Source organism: the organism of the source record quoted next, unplaced genomic scaffold, assembly GCF_019419815.1.
Source record: "Pyrus x bretschneideri cultivar Hongxiangsu unplaced genomic scaffold, Pyrus_bretschneideri_v1 Contig24, whole genome shotgun sequence".
Taxonomy (NCBI): Eukaryota; Viridiplantae; Streptophyta; class Magnoliopsida; order Rosales; family Rosaceae; genus Pyrus; species Pyrus x bretschneideri.
Window position 1 is genome coordinate 3,095,447 of NW_025999546.1, and position 6,093 is coordinate 3,101,539.

Genomic DNA, 6,093 nt, shown 5'->3' on the forward strand with positions numbered 1-6,093 from the left:
TTGCTCTTGCTCGACTCGATCGTCTCGGAATTGTGAATGCTGGAGGGTGAATCGGTTATTATCCTCTCTGCAACTCCTTTCATTTATTTATTTCCACAAACACCCTGGGCTTTTTCTCAATTTATTTTTTACTCCTTTATCTTTATTTTGTTTTTCTTAATTAATGCTATAACATAAAAAATAAAATAAAATAAAATAAAATTTGGTTGGGTACGCCGCTATAGAGCTTCTTCATGGACAACTTTAATAGCAACTTCAACCATTATGTTTAAGCAAATGATAAAAGAAGGGCAATATCGTAGTAGACAAAGAAAGATGAGCGTGACACCAATATGTTGAGCTTAAATTGCAAAAATATATATATTGAGCTATAAAGGAATCACAATCCTACATTGGATCGAAAAATTTTAGTGCAATACCAATATAAAATTCATGAGTGTGATACTTATATTTAGTAGGTTCTAAAGTATGATTGTCACTATTATTAAACTCACACTAGTGTAGCAATAGTATTATAGGTATCAAACTCAGGTTGTCTATATACATATAGTGTTGGAACCAAATTCAAGCACCACGGTCATAAGACAACTGCTTGACTGGCCACCTACAAAGAAGAACAAACAACCGTGAATTCCTAATCACCGGTGTGGTGTTGGCTGAAGGATTTCCATCGGCCCATCATCATCATTATCTTAAAGACATGACTTTCAAGGTCACACACTTGAATCCACAACGTCTCCACTACCTTACATTGGTAACGGAATAGAATTAACAAATGTAAAAGAATTCGGAATGGCAATTCTGATTTACACTTACAGACATCTTTACTATTCATCATCAACGGGAACACCCTTTCTGAAGCATATTTAGGGGAATTTGAAGGGCTCATGAAATTTTCTAAGTAGGAGTGAGGCGGATCGGAGTGCCCATGCCTCAGAAATCTGATTATGGACTTAACAACTCCGAATCGGATTAAGCCATCTAAACAGAAAAACTGTGCCACCATACCCTGTTGGGCTCCGAAATGGTAAGCTAAGATCGACCATGCTTGTTCCACAAGACATGGAAACCTGATCCAATTGGGGTTCGGATTGGTTTCCTATATTCTTAGAGATTTATACAATCTAGGTATTAGTATGCACTGCAAGTAATCACAATCCTAAAAGAAGCAATATCTTATTTACATATCCTTTGAGTTTCTCCCAGTTGAATATGGATTTTATATCCTAAAATGACCCCCTCACGATTAGTATAAATAACCCATCAAGGGTTCATTTAGGGTAATGCTTTCATGATGCATACTTTGCTCTCTTGCCTAATGCTTGAGTTATAAGATTTTTATAATAACTTGACCATCGAAGAGACTTTGCGGGTACCACACCAGTACATTAGGTTAATCATGGTTGTTTATTCTTTTGTGTAAGTGGTCGTTCTCGCATACTTTTCCATTCATGGGGTGCAAAAAATTTGGTTGCAACAACTACAAAAGAATAAGATGAAGAAAAGAAGGATGAGGTTAAGGAAAAGCTAAACAAGAAGCACCTGAGGGTACTACACCAGATTCTGTATGGGTGTTACTGGATGCCGGATTTGGAATTATAACTGAGAATCTTGGAAGGAAGGGAAAATATGTTAATGGTGTGGGTGTTTTCCTCGTATAAATACCTCCGGATGTGTTTCATGATGTGGTTCTTCAATGTCTTCAAGTTTTGGGTTAACTAAGCTGAGACATCAAATCAAGCTTCTATCAACTGATTTTCTCAAAGTGCAAAAGGAGAAAGAAGAGTTAAGAGCACGATTGGATTTGCAAACAAGGAATATAGATATGATATAACAACTGCAAGCTTTTTAGTTGCAAATCAGGGGTAGACCATCAACTACTCTATGAAAGGTACTGATGGTGATTTTTCCTATCCGAACACTTTTTTTTGTTGAACATCAGGGCCATGATATGAATGAAAGCTAAATTTTGATATTATGTTTTTTGTTGTTAGTTTCAAATACGCGGAAGGAAAAGCAACAGCAGCCCGAGCTCATCGAGCTCAAGCGCTAGTCATAATAGAAGCAATGGAGGCCCATGAGGTTTAGAGTTTAGGGTTTAGGAGCATGTGAATAGTAGCATGTGAGAAATAAAGAAAAATTAACAAAAATAAATTAGAAAAACCTTAAAAAATAATATTTGAAAATGGGTGATCAGTTTAAAGCTAGCTATTGATACAAGGCACCGTCGCTAGCACTACAACTATTGTTGCTGGGTGGAGTCGCTATCTAGATAGCGATACTTTCTGTGGATAATCGGTCACGAATTCCCAATCGTATCCATTTCTATTTTTTTTTTCTTTTTCCATTGTATTTTTTTCTTCCAATGTTACTTTGTTTAGATTCATATACCATTAGATTTAGATTTACATCCTTGTTTTCGAGTGTTTTGACATGGATTATAAGAAAATGTTAACAAAAATAAAAATAACATAAAATAAATAAAATTGATGGTTTAAAGCCTTAGGTGGAAGGAGAAGCAGCAGCAACCCAAGCCCTTCAAGCTCAGGCTCTAGCTGCAGCAGCAGCAATGGAGGCCCATTAGGTTTAGGGTTTAGGAGCGTGTGAATAGTAGTGTACGAATAGTAATAGGTGAATAGTAGCAGGCCATAAAACTAACACCTTGAGTTTGGCGCGTTTCAATGTCCGACGCACTCGAATTGTTTTTATGAAATTTTTTTTAAGAAGGAGTTACTATGTTAAAATTGACAACTTTAGTGTAAATTGGGACACAATTTGTAAAATAAAATGACATATAGATTAAAGTATTATAACATATTGAAAATAGAAATGGGACAATTTCTTAATCCTAGGACAGAAATAGGACATTTCGAATATGCACACGGCATGCACAACAATCAGACAGAAATAGGATTTTTTTTTACACCTTAAAATGACCAAATTGTCCTCCCATATAAATGGGTTATCCAGAAATTCCAGTCTTCGTTTTTCATTTTGTAGAGTGAGAAACAAATAGAGAGGAGAGAGAGAGAGAGAGAGAGAGATCTCGCCCAATTCCAATTCGAAGAACCCTAACCCACCCATCTTCTTCATCCAAGAGCTCTCTCTCTAACCACCCATCTTCTTCATCCAAGCTCTCTTTCTTTTTCTCTTTCTTTCTCTCCCTCTCTCCTCTCTCTACATTTCGAATATGCATAAGAGCTCTCTCTCTAACCCACCCATCTTCTTTGATTTTTACCTTTTCATTTGTAGGTTTTGTTAACTGGGTTTGCTTAATTTTGCTTTTGATTTATGGATTTTTGGAGTTGAAGTAATTGGTTTGGCTTTTGATTTATGGATTTTTTTTTTTATCATTTCTCTTATTTATATGTAGTTTTTCATTTCTTTTGTCTTCTTCATCCCTCAGGTTCTTCTCTCGATCCAAATTTACAAGCACTAAAATAGGGTTTGGCTTTTACTGCAATTAAATGAAAAAACATATTAAAGGTCAATTGCCTTTTGGAGAAGAGATAAATTTGAGGGAAAAAAGAGAAATCAGAGTGGAAAGAGGGAAGAGAGAATGATATGGATAAAATTGTTTCGCGTACTCATTCGTTCTCTTCATATTAAGCTCGCTTATACATTGTATGTACATGACATGCACATGTTATGCTCACAGATTTGAGTTCAACCCAAAAACCCAGAGCTCACAACTCTCTGTTTGAAATCAGAAAAATGACGCAATCAGATATGACCTTAAACTTTATATGAAGAATCGAAAATTCATTCATTTGAATTTGGTATCAAATTTGATTGGGTTCAAATATTTCAAGGATTTGAAAATTGCAATTTGAATAGGCATGAAAGAACCCAATTGAATCAAAGGAAATTATTTCATGAACTTGTTCGCTTTTTTCGTATTTGCAGGGCCTACCTCTGAATCAAGGGAAAAAGTAGTAAACTACGTCAATGCGAAGAGTATCAAAGATGTAAATACGCACCATATACACTATATGCACACCACATGCACTTAATATGTAAAGTACTTGCACATGATATGCACAGAGCGAGAGAAACTTTAACGACAACATATTGGTATAATTGATACAATTAAAACATAATTGTTACGTATATAAGGTTACAGTGATAGTTTGAAAAGTCTTATTACATATATTAACCACCACTTAACCATGCACGTGAAAAACATGATACTCGTTGTCATTATTTCATGGACACTCATGACCCTTAACGTCCTTTGAGTTTTTTTGTTTTTTATAATTTTGTCTTTCACCGAGGCCAACTAGGTTATGGACATACTCATTAAATTCCGAGGCACAACTTACATGCAGCATAACTAGTGAACATTTCCGCTTTTCATATTAAGATGTAGCCACGCACACCACATACACATTACGAAATTTTATTTTACAAATTTCTGCAATTGGACACTTAATGTGAAATCCCGCTCCTGGATTTCACTATTGAAAATTTTGTATTATGTATTAGCGAGATTTTATATCATTTTTAGGAATTTATGTGAGTTTTATTAAATTTAGATTTTAATTACACTAATTACGAAGTTTGAATTTAGGTTAGTAATCGTTAAAAATATGTAGACCTTACGAGGTCATACTAAGTACAATTGGACAAAGTTCGATCCTACAAAAGAGTAGGCGGAAACCATTCCTAAATCGAAGTTGAAACGAAGAAATTATAGGCGCTTAAAAAATAAAAATAAAAATAAAATAGAGAAAGACTAGAATTTGCCAAATGGCAGTGGGAGAGAGGGAGAAAATGAGAAAAATGAGGGGGAAAGAGAGAGTGATCAATCAGGAAGAAAGGATGGGAAATGAGATAGGATGAGAGAGGGGAGTTTTCCCTCATCGAACCCACACAACCCGACTCGTTGCGCGACTTTTTCGACATTTTTCTATCGGTTTTCCAGCGACCCAAAACTCGCCACCACCGACAAACTAACCATCATCTTCCCCTCTTCTATTTCCAACCAAACTTCATTGGGTTTAACCTTGAATTCGCGAAGAACGAAACCCTTCGGTTCTGAGGGTGCCACAGCAGAGATTTGCCGATCTTGAAAGCTACGTCGACCACTACCACCATCAAACCATTCTTCTTGAGGCCAGGAACAAACCCTAAACAAGTTTAGGGGCGGTGAAGCACTGGAGATGACGAATCGGTTCACCTATTTTAGGGTTTCCGAAGATTCATCGGAATTTCAGACCATTTCCAGGCCGAGTTGGAACTCGGCGCATGTATAAAACTTACTCATCTCTTCGCGATCTTTAGTTTGGTATAATTTGGGAATTTTTTGAGCTTGGTGAATTTTCTGGCGAGTTAGGGTCGGTTGCCGTGTGCGGCGGCGTATAGCCTGAAGAGCCAGTTGATCCTTCTAGGCTACATTTGATACCTCGGTTCCACATTTGACACCCAATTAGTAAAATTCTATCATTTGAACCTGATTTCAGTAAGGAAGACCACCTGACCATTGTAGCGAACGATGATCTGGCCATTGGATCGTCACCAAACTTTAGTATGTTCTTGTACATAATATTTGAGAACTTTAGGAACTTACGGATCTGAAATCTGGTAGACGAATATTCCTTATTGGATTACAAGGGTTGACTTTGGTCAAGATGTTCTGAAGCATTCTTTAGTACTAAAAGTAGCATTACTAGAGACCTAGTGGAGCCTATCGGGCCTATCTTAGTTAGGGAGTTATCCTAAGTGATGTGCACCTCAATTTACATGCAAGTGGCACCTTATTGTGTTATACATGTTTATTGAACTTCTAGATAATATGAATGAAATATACAATTGCTAATATAGAAATGCGAGCCTAAAATTTTGTTAGAAGTATTATGTAGAACTTATATGCTTGTATGACAAGATAGTTAGTGACCATGAGAAGTTGATAGTACAGGTGCTTACGTTGTAAATCATAGGGGTTGAGGTAAGGGTAGGTTGCGTGTTGAACTGATTTCACCATGTAACAGTGGTACATGGATGGTCCTACGTCGTATATCCACGATAAGGGGCCATACATATTACAGGGGTGATCATGCTTGGTATATCTACGATGGGTGATCACCGCCTGCA